This window comes from Lissotriton vulgaris, chromosome 2_1, assembly GCF_964263255.1.
Source record: "Lissotriton vulgaris chromosome 2_1, aLisVul1.2, whole genome shotgun sequence".
Classification (NCBI taxonomy): domain Eukaryota; kingdom Metazoa; phylum Chordata; class Amphibia; order Caudata; family Salamandridae; genus Lissotriton; species Lissotriton vulgaris.
The window spans coordinates 1,700,015,135-1,700,031,764 of NC_141687.1; the positions used below are offsets into that span (position 1 = coordinate 1,700,015,135).

The 16,630-nt window shown below is 51.5% G+C and overlaps 1 protein-coding gene across 6 annotated transcripts in view; it reads left to right on the forward strand.

The window, feature by feature from the left end:
• The window catches only part of HNRNPR (heterogeneous nuclear ribonucleoprotein R), a 340,992-nt gene that overhangs the window by 118,065 nt on the left and 206,297 nt on the right, over positions 1–16,630 (forward strand). The window lies entirely within an intron of this gene.

Genomic DNA, 16,630 nt, shown 5'->3' on the forward strand with positions numbered 1-16,630 from the left:
ATGGGAGGGGTCCGAGGACCCTCTGGCACGTGATTGCCAGTCACATCAGGACTGGACATATGAGCTTGGGGAGGCCAGTGGTATTGACACCTCGCCAGACACTGGATTTACATCGCCCCCGACTGTGGCTTCGGAGGCGGGTTCTGCTTACAGCGTAGTGTTGACGAAGGCAGCTAAGGCCCTAAACCTTGAGCTCCCCGTCGCGGCCGTGAGGACTAATCTCCTCACTGAGGTGCTCAAACAGCAGTCCGGCTCCGCGGAGCCCCTTCTGCCGTTCAATGAGGCCTTGTGTGACGTTCTGCTGGGCACTTGGTCCAAGCCCGCCACAGGTCCCCCTGTGGATAGGAACGTGGCCAGACGCTACCGCCCGGCACCGGGCGACCCTTGCTTTTTGTCCACCCACCCCACCCCCGAGAGCCTGGTCATCCAGGCCTCCACTTCCCAGACCGCATTCCCGACGGCCCCGCCCGATCGGGAATCCAAGAGATATGAGCAGTTCGGGAAGAAGGTCTTCTCGTCTGTGAGCCTAGGGCTCCGGTCAGTCAACACCAACTGTCTCTTGGGCCGCTACACCCACACTCTGTGGGACACGGTTGCGGAGGTGCTGCCACAATGCTCTGAGGAGGTCAGGGCTAAACTCAGCCAAACCCTTGCGGACGGCCGAGATGCGGCACGATTTTCCATCCGGTGTGGGCTGGATACCACGGACTCACTGGGCAGGGCGATGGCAACGACGGTGGCGGTTCGACGCCACGCCTGGTTGAGGTCCGCCAATTTCTCGGCCGATGTCCAGGCCACTCTCCTGGACATGCCGTTTGATGGCCGTCGCCTCTTCGGCGACAAGGCAGACCATGCGCTGGAACGTTTTAAGGACTCCAGGGCCACGGCCAAGTCCTTGGGCCTTGCGGCCCCACGCCAGCAATCGGGTGCCTTTCGCTCCTTTCGTGGCCACGGAAGGGGCGCCCCACCACGGACCGTCAGCCACGCGCCGCAGAATGTTCAGCAACGCGGTGGCGGCCGTGGGAACCGCCGTGGCGGTGGTCGGGGTCAGCGGCGAGGCCAGTCCACACCTCCCTCAGCAGCCCCCGCCTCAAAACCTTCCTAGTCCGAGTTTTCAGGCCCATGTGACGCCTGTGGGAGGCAGGGTTCGCCATCACCTCTCCCACTGGCGTACAGTCACTTCGGACAGGTGGGTGCTGCAAATTGTCCGAAGGGGTTTCTCCCTCCCCTTCGAGTCTTCCCCTCCATCCATGCCACCTCAATGCCACCGTGTGTCGGGGGATCACTTGCGACTTCTGCAAGAGGAAGTTTCGGCCCTCTTGGCCAAGAGGGCCATCGAGCGCGTTCCTGGGCCAGAAGTAGGACGTGGCTGTTACTCCCACTACTTTCTGGTACCCAAGAAGGGCAAAGGGGGCCTACGCCCTATCTTGGATCTGCGGAACGTGAACGGCTTCCTCCGTACGGAGAAGTTCAAGATGCTCACTTTGGCTCAGGTCCTGGCTGCCCTGGACCCAGGAGACTGGATGGTAGCGTTGGACTTGCAGGACGCCTATTTCCACATCCCCGTCCTGCCGGCCCACCGGCGTTACCTGCGGTTCACGGTAGGCCACGAGCACTTTCAGTTTACCGTGCTCCCCTTCGGCCTTACCAGCGCCCCACGGGTGTTCACGAAGGTGATGGCGGTGGTCGCAGCCCATCTGCGCAGGCAAGGGGTGTCAGTCTTCCCCTACCTCGACGACTGGTTGTTGAAGGCGGGCTCGCCCCAGACAGTCGTCAGCCACCTCCAGACTACGGCCGACCTCCTGCACTTGCTGGGGTTCTCCATCAATGTGCCGAAGTCACACCTGTGTCCCTCTCAGAAGCTCCTTTTCATCGGAGCGGTTCTCGACTCGGCGCAGTTTCGGGTTTACCCACCCGAGCAGCGGGTTCGGGATATTCAGGCTCTGATTCCTGTCTTCGGGCCGTTATCCCGGGTCTCGGTCAGGTTGACGCTGCGGCTTCTGGGACTGATGGCCTCCTGCATCCTTCTGGTGCGTCACGCCAGGTGGCGGATGCGGGCTCTGCAGTGGGACCTGAAGTTTCAGTGGGCCCAGCATCAGGGCAACCTGTCCGATCATGTCCTGATCTCGGAGGGCACTGCGAGACAACTGCAGTGGTGGCTCACGGACCGCGACTGGGTCAGTGGCAGACCCCTCTCTCTACCCCAGCCGGAGCACGTAGTTGTGACGGACGCGTCCCTCCAGGGCTGGGGAGGCCACATGGGAGAGGCGGAGATCAGAGGCCTCTGGTCTCCGGCGGAGTCCCGGCTCCACATCAACCTTCTGGAGCTGCGGGCGATTCGTCTTGCACTGAAGGCATTCCTCCCCTCTGTCAGGGGGAGCGTGGTGCAAGTGTTCACCGACAACACCACCGCCATGTGGTACTGCAACAAACAGGGCGGTGTGGGGTCGTGGACCCTTTGCCAGGAGGCTCTGCGCCTCTGGCAGTGGCTGGAACATCAGGGCGTGACTCTGGTGGTTCAACACCTGGCAGGTTCTCTGAATGCCAGGGCGGACGAACTCAGCCGCCGGTGCATGATGGATCACGAATGGCGTCTGAACTCGGACGTGGCGCAAGGTCTCTTTCGACAGTGGGGAGAGCCTTGGTTAGATCTATTCGCCACAGAAGAGAACGCGCAATGTCAGCAGTTCTGCGCGTTGGAGTTTCCAAGGCGGCACTCGCTCGGAGACGCTTTTCGTCGCGAGTGGAGCTGCGGCCTGTTGTACGCCTTTCCGCCTATACCACTTCTGCCCAGAGTGCTGAAGAAGATCAAGCGCGACCGGGCCCAGGTTATCCTTGTGGCTCCGGACTGGGCTCGAAGATACTGGTATCCCGAGCTACTCAGCATGTCAGTCGATCCCCCGATTCGTCTGCCTCTTCGGGAGGACCTTCTGTCGCAGCAGCAGGGGACGGTCCTGCACCCGAACCTGTCCAGTCTCCACCTACAAGCTTGGAGATTGAGCGGCGGCAGTTGAGGCCATTTGACTTGCCTCCCGAAGTCTGTGACATCATTCTGGCAGCCAGGCGTCCCTCCACTAAGTCGGTATACGCCTGCCGGTGGAATAGATTTGTGGCATGGTGCGCAGCAAAGGCTGTGGATCCCCTCTCTGCACCCCTTTCGGAAGTGCTGCTCTTTCTTCTTTCCCTTGCCCAGCAGGGCTCTGCTCTGGGCACTCTTAAAGGGTATCTCTCTGCTCTTTCAGCCTTCTTGAGGCTACCTGATCAGCCTTCTTTGTTCAAGTCCCCTATAGTGAGTAGATTTCTGAAGGGCATCACACACATGTTCCCTCCTGTTCCCTTCGTGATGCCCCAGTGGGACTTGAACCTTGTTCTCACCTATCTGATGTGTGCTCCCTTTGAGCCACTTCATAACTGTCCTCTTCGCCTCCTTACGCTGAAGACGGCCTTCCTGGTTGCCATCACCTCTGCCAGGAGAGTGAGTGAGCTCCAGGCTCTTTCTTCTTCTCCGCCTTTCCTGTCTGTTCACCCTGATAAGGTGGTGTTGCGTACACGACCTTCCTTTCTGCCCAAGGTTGTCACGGCCTTCCACATCGGGCAGTCCATCACCTTGCCCACCTTCTTTCCGCCTCCGCATCCCTCGAAAGAGGAGGAGAGGCTCCACCGTCTGGATCCAAAACGTGCGCTCTCCTACTACTTGGACCGCACTCGCCAATTCCGGGTGGATGACCAACTCTTCGTTGGTTACGTGGGCGCGAAGAAGGGAAAGGCTGTACACAAGAGGACCATCTCCAGGTGGATCATCTTGTGCATCCAAGCATGCTACTCCATGGCGAGGAAGGAGCCCCCGGCTGGATTGCGGGCTCACTCCACTCGGGCCACGGCAACGACAACTGCCTTGGGCCGCGGTGTCCCCCTGCAGGACATCTGTCAGGCAGCCACGTGGGCCTCGCTGCACACGTTCGCAAGACACTACTGCCTGGACAGTCAAGTCCGGAGGGATGGCTTCTTTGGCCGTTCCGTCCTCCAGGACTTTCTGGTGTGATATTGGTTCGCAGACCCACCACCACGGGGTTGGTATTGCTGGGGTATCTATTCTAAGGTAAGGAATCTATCACTAACGTGTCTCTTTCAGATGCACAAGTTACTACTTGTGTAACGATATATCTGTAAGAGACATTAGTTAGTGATAGATTCCTTACCGCCCTCCCATCCTCCCCGTTCTGCGAACCGATATTTAGGGTTAAGGTCATCCCCTTTCAGGGCCCTAGTTTCATGGCACCAGTGTTAGTTCTCTCATGGCTCTGCGTATCTGGCGCGGAAAAGCTGTGTTATCAGAACTGACGTCAGCGCGCATGGGCGCCGTCTATATACTCCGATGACGTCATCCCGGCGCTCACGACGCCGACGACGGACGCGGAGCCGCAGACGACGCCTAACAGCGCGCAGGGGTATTGCTACGCAAAAATTTCCGGATCCAGTCTGACGCCTGGGGATATTCTAAGGTAAGGAATCTATCACTAACTAATGTCTCTTACAGATATATCGTTACACAAGTAGTAACTTGTGCGACAAGTGGATTCTCAACATCATACAGTTCGGATACTCCATAGAGTTGGAAAAGAGACCACCAAACAGAAAGCCAAAGAAAAGAGAGCACTTGGGAAGAGAGCTGCAATTGCTCCAAGAGGAAGCTCACGAACTCCTCCTCAAAGAGGCCATCGAACCAGTCCCATTCAAAGAACGTAACAGGGGAGTGCACTCAAACTACTTCCTGGTGCGAAAAGTGGACAAAAGCCTAAGACCCATCCTGGATCTACAGTTCCTAAACCAGTATGTAAAGACTCAAAAATTCAAGATGACGTCCCTACAAGAGGTCATCCCACAGATAAAGGCCGGGGACTTCTTGTTCACCGTCTACCTCAAAGATGCGTACCTGCACATCCCCATGAACAGGCAGCACAAGCACATGCTAAGATTCACAGTAAACAAGGATCACTACCAATTCACAACCCTGGCATTCGGTCTAAAGTCCGCACCAAGGGTATTCACCAAATGCCTCGCAGCAGTGGCCGCATATCTGCGAAGAGGGGATACACGTGTACCCCCTACCTCGACGACTGGCTCATAAAGGCAAGCTCTTAGGACATGCAAGATTCATGCAGAGCAGGTCACAAGAACGCTAACAAGCCTGGGATTCACCATACACTGGGGAAAATGCTAGATGGAACCGGAGCAAGTGAAGATCTTCCTGGGAGCTCAAATCAACACTGTCCAATGCAGGGTGTTATCTAGCGAAAAGAGGACACTCAGCCTACTGAGGGAGAAACGTCACTACCAGAAGGGGCGAGCTCTGACAGTGAGGACAGTGAGCAAGATCTTGGGAATGATGGCGTCATGCATACACCTGGTCCCCAATGTACACCTACAAATGAGACCACTCCAAGAGTGGCTGCAACAGCAATGGTCACAAGCTACAGGAAGTTGGGAGGCTCTAATGGTTGTAACGCACAAGGTGCAGGAAGAAATGAAGTGGTGGACCAAAGAGAGGATAACAATAGGGAAGCCTCTAACGCCACCGGACCCAACAGTGACCATCACCACGGACGCATCCCAGAAGGAATGGGGCGTACACATGAACAGGCTCAGAGTGAGGGGTCTGTGGAGCCCAGCGGATGCGGTCAGACACATCAATTACTTGGAGCTGAAAACAGTGTTGCTTGCCCTCAAGGCCTTTTAGAAACCACTGTACAACCAAAAGGTGCTGATACAGACAACACCACAACAATGTTTTACATCAACAAGCAGGGGGGGAACTCAATCGTTCTCTCTGTCAAGCTTGGCACAGGAAATCTGGAGATGGGCAATACCACTCAAAATAGACCTGCTAGCCATACACCTGCCAGGGAAGGACAATGTAGAAGCGGATTGGCTCAGCAGGCAGACTTCAGCATCCGACGAGTAGGAACTCAACATAAAGGAAACGGAAAGACTATTCAGGAGGTGGGGCACTCTGACAATAGACCTGTTTGCAACACGCCAGAATGCAAAATGCCAGTACTTTGCATCCAGACAACCAGAGGCACTATCCGAGGGGAATGCCCTATGGATAAGATGGTCAAAAACAATTGCCTACGCTTTTCCCCCGAAACCACTGAGCCCTAGGGTTCTCAACAAATGCATGACTAGCTGACGCATAGTCTGCTAAGATATGGCATGCCACAATGGGCCAGGCAGACCTGGTACTCGCAGATAATGGAGATGGCGCAGGGTCCAACCCACAAGTTCTTAAAAAGAAGATATCTACTCTCCATGGAAAACGGAGAAGTTCTACACCCAGAGCGGGAGAGCCTCAGCCTCTAAGCTTGGCTCCTGAGGACTTAGAGTTCGCACATCTAAAACTACCAGAGAGCACCCTGCGCTGTCTGCGAGAGGCAAGAAGTCCCAGCACACGCAAGTGCTATGGGGAAAAAATGGAAAGGATTCACTCAATGGTGCTGCAAGAAAAAAACTCCATAGAAAGCTGACCAGGGAATCAACGGTGCTAAGATACCTCGCGCACCTAAGAAAAGCTAAGCTAAGCTCATCCTCGCTGAGGGTACACCTGGCAGCGATTGTGGCATACACAAGAGGAGAAACAGGGAGAAGCTTCTTTACATCTCAAGTAGTAAAAAGATTCCTGGAAGGGGCTAAGAGAATAGCGCCACCAAAAAGGATGCCACTGCCAGCTTGGAACTTGAATGTGATACTGACAGAGCTCATGAAAGCCCCTTTCGAACCCATCCCCAAGGCATCACTGCAAATGCTGACAATGAAAGCGGCCTTTCTGGTAGCAATCACCTCACGACGCAGGGTGAGCGAACTACAGACACGAACACTGCAGGAACCCTACATCCACATACAGTGACAGGGTTGTGATGAGAACACACCCGCACTTCATGCCAAAGGTGGTGTCCAGGTTTCACATGAGTCAGAGTATTCAAATTCCTAGCTTCTTCCAGAACCCCACGACAAGCGCTGAGAGGGCAAGAAGGGCAGTGATACACTACATTGAAAGGACGAAGGAACACAGGAAGACAAAACAGTTCTTCGTACCCTTCGCAAACAGTTACCTGGGTAGACCAGTGACTAAGAACACCATAGCTCGATGGATCGCACAAACGATACAATTCTGCCACAAGCAAGCGGGGCAGGAGCTAACAGGAGGGGCACAGGCCCACTCGACCAGGAAGAAAGGAGCAACAATTGCCTTTCTGGCCAACACACCAATTCAGGACATATGCCTTAGGGCAACATGGGCTTCAGTGCACACGTTCACTAAGCACTATTGCGTGGGTGTACAGATGAACAAGGAAGCACAAAGTAGGACAAAGTGCTTCAACATATACAACAACCAACGCTCATCTTCCACCCAGCTGCCACAAAAGTAACGAAACCGCTACAAAATCTATGCACAGCATAGTGAATCCATAAAGATTCACGCTGCAAAACGGATAGTTTCTTACCTGTGTGTGTAGTTTTGCAGTTTGAAGATCTTTCTGGATTCACTAGCGTACCCACCCGCCTCCGCCAGAAAGATGAGGCTGCAGAGGAAGGTGGAAACACATGGGATAGAAAGCAAGTTGAAGCTCACAAGATACGTGAAAAGAATTATGTTGGAGAAACGATTAACAAACATAGCCATGGATTCACTACAAGGACACAAAAGAGAAAAAAAAAAGAATCCGAAGATGGCGCCCAAGGGTGGGAGCTTACGCCGGAAGCATGACGACGTCACCGAAGGTACACCAAATGGTGGGACGTCGACGCCCACCTGGGCTACGAAAAAAAAGACTACGATTCCGGACCCAACCACCCGATAGCGGAATATGCACAACATAGTGAATCCAGAAAGATCTTAAAGCTGCAAAACTACACAGACCGGTAAGAAACTATTAGTTATAAGGTCCCAAATGCGAGACCTATTGGCTATGCCAATGCTTGTTTTTGTTGCCATCTTAAAAGTACAATTTTTAATGGGGATTTTCTTACTTTGAAAAAAAACTTTGCATTATCCTGAAGGTGGGGCGGTGAAATACACAATGAACGATGTCAACACCGGAAATTCTGGAGGGGGCGACAGAGGCATGGATAAAATTAGCCAAGTTTATAAAAAAAAAGTTTTACAATTGTTGTGGGGGCAGCTGCTCATGATCCTGGCTCAAGGCACCACCCAGCATACCCAAAATCTATGAATCTACTCTCTGTAGAAAAATATGGTGAGTGGTTTACGTTAAGGTCTGCTGGCATAACTAGAGAAATTCTGTGATTTTGCATGTTCGAGCCAGTAAGGTTTAATATTGCAGTCTATAATAGCACGAAAATATTCACTTGAACAGCATAGTCTGTCAAGATATGGCATGCCATGTTTCTCACACTTATTAATGTACATATTCAGTTAAAATTAAACTAGTTAAAGTGGAGTTATGGTTACAAACAGAAATGTAAAAAGAACACCACTTCAGAAGTTATGGTAAGGACCACGGTCCATCTATCACACCAAATGCAATCTTGTGACTTCACCCTTAAAACGTGCGGTTAGCTTATATTGTAATACATCTATTTGAAAGAGACATATTAGTGATAGATTCATTACCTTAGTTACCCCCAGGCGTCAAGACTGGATCCGGAAAGTTTTCGTCTGCACTACCGCTTCGGAAGGTGGTGGTGTGCGGGTCCGCGTCCGTCTTGGGCGTCGTGATCGCCGGGATGACGTCGCCGCATCTACTTAGACGCTGCCCTCGCGCACTGACTTCAGTTCTTTCTTTTTCTGCACCAGCAAGCGCAGATCCGGAAAGAGCGGTACTTCCTGTCAATTTTTGACTGAGTTTATGGGACTTTTGTGTCTGTCTTTTTTGAATCGATCGACTCTTGGTGTGGTAGGAATGACCAATGGTTTTAAATTTTGCAAAGTTTGTCCCTGCATGATAACTATGACGGATCTGCACCGCGAGTGTCTACTGCCTGGGGCCTGACCATGACACCACGTCGTGCCCCGAATGCTGGGCCATGGCTCCGAAAACTTTGTTGGAGCGGTCTCAAAAGTTTCCTGACCCGGGAGTCGGCTCCTCCCCGCTCAAGGTCCCTGTCCCGTGGGAGGTCGAGGGACCGGTCGTGGAGCTGCCATCCTCGTTCGACCACATTCTCGCACTCGTGGTAAGACTAAGCACAAGAAGTCAAAGGAGCGCCGTCGCTCTTCGCCTTCCCCTAGCCTGTCGTGCGACACGGCTGAGGGTGCGGGTTGTTCCGCCCCCACGGCTCCGGTGGAGCCTCCGCAGTTGCAGACGGCGTACCCGCCTTTCCCAGGTCAGTCTGCGACTCCGGCCCAGCTGCAGGACTTCCTGTCAGCCATGGGTCGCTTCTTTGGCTCGTTGGGCCCTGCCGGCGTGCCTTTGGGCCCCACTGGTTCAACTGGTGGTCCTCGCCCTTCTTTGTCGGCGGCTCCGGCCTCTTCGCAGGGAGACCCGAATGGATCACAGCTGACGTCGGTTGACCTTGTACGACCTCCACCGATGACTGCACCGCCTTCCTTCGGCCGGCCACCCGGCCGATGTCGTCCACGGCTTCCAAACCGACATGGAGACGGTGCCGGATTGCTTATAACTTTAAATAAAAAGGTAAGATAACCACCTACTCAAGGACGCATTAAAGATAGTCTAAATTAACTCCCTAAAATTCCGGGGCACCTCTGAATTTAATAAAGCATGCACTTCTGTGCGGGTGTTTGCTAGATGGACAAAGTTTCTCTAGCAGATGTGAGAGCGACCTCTTTTTGAGACAATCGCGCTCTTATACAGCTCATTTTGGTTGACTATGCTTTCAAGGTCGGAAACGACGGCCAGATAGAAACATCCAGCTTCCCATGCATAGGAGTAAACACAACTTTTTTGTAGCAAACCACACACTCAGTTACCGAAATCATGTAAGCGATGCCTGCTAACATCGCACAACAATCTGCATTATTTCAAAGTAAATAACTTGCGTTTGACAGTAAACTGAACGTTGTTATGATAGCAGGTGTCGAAGTGCCTTTCAAAACTCAGGCCAAATTAGCCGCATCTTGATTACAACAGCCATGCAATTGTAGGTGTCCACAAAGTAAGGAGTGATCTGGTGCTATTGAGCAATCCTCGCCATTCTAACAAACTTCTTTTCCCTCCCTCAAGCACCTATATATAAATGGAAATAACCAACCTTCATGGAGATAAGCGCTCCCTAAAGATCCATATCTGCCTATAGCATAGTATTTCATACAAACCTCAAACATAAACAGGCTAAAAAGTAACGTTATGAAAAGCCACACAGCGGAATCTGATTTCTAATGAGTGACCACTTCTAACCATTCTCATAGCGCGCCTTGTGCTCTGATTTGACAGTGAGAGAGTGATCGCACCATAGTTTGTCTGCTAATCCTTCTCCGCATACGCTACGAATACGCTTCGAGGTTACGCGTCTCATCAAAGCTTACGTATGACGTCACGTACTGCGTCCCGTACGCGAAAGACGCAAATGTTTTTAATTGTTTAAAAACCTATATTTATGTATTTAATGAACATACTTATTGAATACATTATGTAGGATACTTATGAAAATAGTTTTTTTAAACTTTCAACAATCTTATATTACTTTTAAAAGCAATTACACAAATCGCGCTGGAACGTCATACGAACCCGCATCGTAAGCGTACGCAAAGCCATGAGACTTTAAAAGAAGAGATTTCATTGGTTCATAACACTTCCTATTCCAACTGTTGAAAGTTCCGTCCCATTTAATCATTCTACTTTCACTTTCTAAGAAGAAGCATCTCTTCTGAGAATATTGTCAAATAGAAGGAAAATTACCATAATAACCGCACGGACACAGATGTGAAAGAGGATTTAATGTCCCATTGCTAGACTCGCGGCAACTCCTGTGCCTGCCTACGTTCCCAGAATGCAGTGGCCGCACGCTCTGGTAAACTAGAGCGCGTTGCCACAGAATGTTTAAGGAGCTACAAAGGGACCCCATCTCCCGGGACTCCAAAAATAACATTTGGGACCAGGTGGGGAATCCCAATAACCCCCACGGTCCCAGCCAGCTCCCCGCGTCGTTGGAAAGCCGGCATTGCCTTGTCAGAGACCTGTTTATATGCACCTCTCTAACAAAAAGCAATCTGCTTTCCTACTTAAAAAAAGACTGCATATTACCTTACTCTCTTACAAATAGGAAAGTGTCCAAAACACAAGCAGCACTCAAAAGCAAGTAACCTGTCCCCATCGGTTTTTTAATGGTATAGGCATGCGCAGTTGGATACAATTACAAGCACCTGACTCGTTTTCGCCAACCCGTTTCGTTACTTAACTCATCCAGTATTATGGGTATCTTCCATAGATTCACATGCCTGAATCATTCCCCGTCGTCTGGGTGGGAGTCCCTGGTATGTAAAAATAGTAATGTCATAAAGACATATATACACTAATAGGCCGGAGGCCTCACATTAGTAACCTATCTGAGTCCTTTTGTAAAAAAGGACCAAACTTTGGCCAAGAGCCAATCAGCTACTACCACCCTCTAGAACCTTCCTGGAAGGAGCCCTAGTCCCTCAGATTTTCTACCGCACGTCGTGCTAAGGGAGTCTCCACTGAGCTCTGCTCAGGTTTCTGGTATTTCTGGATTTATTCCATATTTTTCTCTTCATATTTACTCTTGTGGAGGAGGGCTAGAGTCTACTATGTCTACCACTCCTAAAAAAGGGCTCTTTAGACCTTGTGCCTCGTGTAGTAAGCTGAGACTGCATGTAGATGACAAACATGAAGACTGCCTCTACTGTCTCTACCCTGACCATTCTGCCAAGGACTGTTAAGGTCTGCCGCACTTTCTCTGTCCAGACTCTTAAAGACAGAGAGGGACGCCTGCTTCTGTGGCTTCAGAGGCTGAAGGACAAGGATCAAGCAATCTCTTCAGGTTAGAGCGAGTGTTCCTTCAGGAGCTCACACTCCTCTTCTTTTGAGGTGGCATATTCGACGGACCTGGAGATGTCTGTCTTGGCCTTTTAGAAGACGCTAAAGTCTTCAGAGGGTCGTCCAAAAGCCATGGCAGTTAAGACTTCTCTTCAGGAAGCCACCTTCAAGAAACCCGTGCTGGTGTCTTCTGCCATGCCTGTGACAGTGTCGACAGTAACAATCTCTGTCGACAGCATCGGCCTTCACCACCTTGACGACATCTACTTCAACATCGTCGTCGGGTACGTCTATCACATCTATTATTCCTGTCAAAAGAGCGGCGATGATGCCTCCGTCGACGACAGCTCCTTCGACTAAGTCGAAACCATCGACGTCTACTACCACCTCGTTGACTATGTCATCGACGACAAAGACGTCGACGACGAGATCGTCGGCGAAGACTTGGACGGCAACTCCAACGTAGACACTGCCGTCGACTAAGAAATCACCGTCGACGGCATCGTCGTCGGTGAAGACGACGGAGAAGTCTGCTTTGGCCGTCAGCATCCCACCGTCGACGACCACCCCGTCAACGGAAGGCTCTCCCAAGCTGAAGTATACCTATACACACTTCAGGATGTCAACGCGTACGCTGACGCCAGAGGCTAAGTCTCCTAGCAGAGTCCAGCCACTGCCACCGGCCCATTTACTGGAGACTGAGGACTCTGATGATGGCACCATGTTCCCCACTGCAACAAGTCCATCACAGCTACATGTCAAGGTCCATGAGAGCTTGGATTACGAAGATATGGGTCAGGAAGAAGTCCCATACCAGGAGGAATATCAATCGCCTCCTCCTTCACAACCTATGGTGTGCCTCCCGGCCTCAATTGTCACGGACCTACAACTCCTCATAGCGGACTACAAACAGTGGTTTCCGCCTACTCCGCCACCTCCAGTAGTGCCACCACAACCCGTGACATCAGCTCCTCCTCCTCGCCCTATACCACCTCCGCTGGTCATTACTCCGGATCCTGTATCTTTGCCGCCACAACAATCTTCGGATGAAGAGGAAGCAGCGGAAGAAGACGAGGAGGGTCAACAGGAAGAAGGAGAAATACAGGACGATGAGTGGAATGACTACATCATTTCACATCCAGCATCCCCATACCAGGCACAGGCGGATTAACCTCCAGAAGACATCGAGGGGTTTCATAATGCTATAGAGCGAGCAGCAGCAAGGTTCAAGACAGAGATGACCACGCAACCTCAGGACTGCTTCTTATGACTTTAAGGAGCCATTCAAGAAGACGGTCCGATCAATCCCTATTATTGACCACATCTGGGACCAGGGGGTAAAGATAATGCAAAATCCTTCATCTCTACTTCCAGTGCCGACCAGGCTCGTTAAGAAGTATAAGGCCCCGGACACGGCTCCGGCATGCCTTACAGGCCATACTAAGCCGGACTCCGTGATTACACAGGCCGCACAGCTGGAAATCCAACAACCCAGCTGCTGCACTGACTGCGCCTCCGGACAAGGAAAGCCATAAATTGGATAACATCGGGAAGAGGTTCTATTATGTCGGCCATTAACGTCAGGGCGGCAAACTCGCTTGCGCACTTGGGACGCTACAATCGCCAGATGTGGGCAGATGTTGCCCCATACCTAGGCACACTGGCAGAAGAGCAAAAAGAAGAGGTAAAGAAGATCCTCCTTGAGGGAGAGCGGTCCGCCTCGGAGATTATTGACGTGGCGATGGATATCGCCTCTACAGGATTTCGCCAGCTGGCGGGGGCAGCTGTCCTTAGGCACCAAGGCTGGCTGAAAGCTACATCTTTCCGGCCGGAAGTCCAAGTCAAGGTACTGGACATGCCGTTCGACAGAGAGCTTCTCTTTGGGAAGCATATCAATGAGATGCTGCAGGGTATCAAGAAAGATACAGAGACCGCAAAGCCCTGGGTACCCCCCAGTACAAGAATACTTCCTTTCAGGGCTCCAGAGGAACAGGCCAGCAGACAAGAGGTGGATATCAAGGGTACAAATCCTCAATACCAACAGAGGCAGCAACAAGGCCAGTCTTCTTACAATAAGTCCTCCTTTCGAGGAAGAGGCGGAAAGAAAGATTCCGCCAGAAGGCAATGACTTCTTTCTCCAACAGGCCTCCACTTCTTCTCCACGTTACGTAGTTGGAGGCAAAATTTCCAATTTCCTCCACAATTGGCAAAAAATAACTACGGATCGTTGGGTTCTCCAACTGGTTCGGTTCGGGCATACTCTGGAGTTTGTGGACACTCCTCCTTCGAACCCCCCCATGTCCCATGCAACACAAGAATCTACATCTTCTTCAAGCCGAACTCTCACTAATGCTTCAGAAAAGAGCCGTAGAAAGAGTTCCCAGAGGTCAGAGGGGTTAAGGATTCTATTCACGGTTCTTCGTGATACGAAAAAAGGAGAAGAAATGGAGACCTATACTGGATCTAAGGAACCTCAACACATACCTCAAAAAACAATCGTTCCGTATGGTATCCATTCAAGAGGTGTTACAGCTACTCAATTCCAGGGATTTCATGGTGTCCTTAGACCTCCAGGACGCCTATTTTCACATACTCATCCACAAAAGTCACCGCCAATGCCTAAGGTTCACTGTGGCGGACAGACATTACCAGTTCAGAGTGTTGCCATTCGGCCTGAAATCGGCGCCACACATTTTTACAAAATGCCTATCTCCAGTGGCAGCTTACCTTCGCCAGCACCATCACCAGGTATTCCCCTACCTGGACGACTGGCTCATCAAGTCTCCCACTCTAGAAGGCGTAAACAGGTCTTCCAACGCCTGTCTTCAGCTCTTCGAGAGTCTAGGACTTACACTCAACCAGGAAAAGTCAGTACTGCAGCCCTCTCAACGCCTCACTTTCCTGGGAGCAATTCTAGACACAAATCAGGTGAAGGCCTTTCCATCACAGGAGCGTCAGGCCAAACTGAGGTCGCTGGCAGCACACATTCAGCTCAAAAAGACCATCAAGGTGCGACTTTTCAAGACACTGCTAGGAATGATGTCCTCCAACATCCTCCTAATACCACACTGCCGCCTCCGTATGCGTCCCTTACAGGAGGCGTTATCATCTCAGTGGATCCAGTGTACGGGATCCTTCGACGATCTACTCCGGATCACTCCGTTCATGGTGAAGGCCCTGCACTGGTGGCTTCAAACAAAAAACCTGAACCAGGGCCTTCCATTCCTGCTTCCAATCTCCCCACACGTGATAACAGATGCATCATTGGAAGGATGGGGTGCGTTCCTGCAGGAACTTCAGATACACGGTCAGTGGTCGCCAGCCGAAAAACTGCTCCACATCACCGGTTAGAGTTGAGGGCAGTATACCTGGCTCTTTGAGCTTTCCTGCCCAGAATCAGGAACTCACCAGTGCTTGTGAGGACGGACAACACCACCACAATGCACTACTTAAACAAGCAAGGGGAACTCGATCCATGACGTTATCTCAAGAATCGCAGCGATTTTGGAAGTGGCTACTCCGTTCGCTGAGGGCGGAGTACGTCCCAGGAGCAGACAACACCCTGGCGGACTCAGTAAGCAGGCAACGCTCCATTTGCCACGAGTGGGAGCTCGACCAACATGCTCTCGACGCAGTATTCTCCCGATGGGGCAGACCTCACCTGGATTTATTTGCGACGAAGATCAACGCAAAATGCCAACATTATGCAAGCTTGCTTCCCCAGAAAGGATCTCTAGGGGATGCATTTTAGATCGCATGGTGCAACGTATTTGCTTACGCTTTTCCTCCATTTCCCCTGATCCCCAGGGTCCTTCGGAATCTGAAAGCAGAGCATTGCCCACTGATCCTGGTCGCCCCAGCGTGGCCACGCCAACACTGGTTTACAGAACTCCATCTTCTATCGCTGGAACCTCCGATTCCTTTCAGGCCTTACCCGCATCTCCTCACTATGAATCAGGGGCAAGTCCAGCATCCAGATCTGACATCTCTCAGATTATCGGCTTGGCTCCTGAGTTGAGAGAATTCCAGGACTTGGATATCCCTCAGGACTGCAGGGTCGTCTTAGCCCGGGCCCGGGCTGACAGTACCAATAAAGACATATTCTCTTAAGTGGAAGAGATTCTGTTTATGGTGTAAAGCTAACAAACTGCACCCGTTCTCGTCATCTCCGGCACAACTGCTGCCTTATCTGCTTCACCTGGCCAACTCGGGATTGGCTCATGCCTCAATCAAAGTCCATCTGGCAGCCATGTCTCTTTTCAGACGCTCTTCGTCTGGTGTTTCGCTATGGTCCAATAGACTGGTCAAGCAGGCTTATTCAGGACTTATCCTCCAGTGAGACCTTAACCACCTACATGGCAGCTCAATATTGTCCTGGCGCAGTTGATGAAACACCCCTTTGAGCCGATGCATAAAGCGGATCTCAAATACTTGTCATGGAAAACAGCTCTCTTGCTGGCTCTCACATCAGTAAGGAGGGTGAGTGAGCTGCAGGCTTTCTGTATTCAGGAGCCGTTCCTTCAGTTTAAACAGGACAGAGTCATTCTACGGACTAACCCAAATTCATTCCAAAGGTTCCGTCTGCTTTTCATCTAAAGAAACCTATTGTCCTGAGATCTTTCTTCTCTAATCCATCTTCAACAGCGGATAGATCT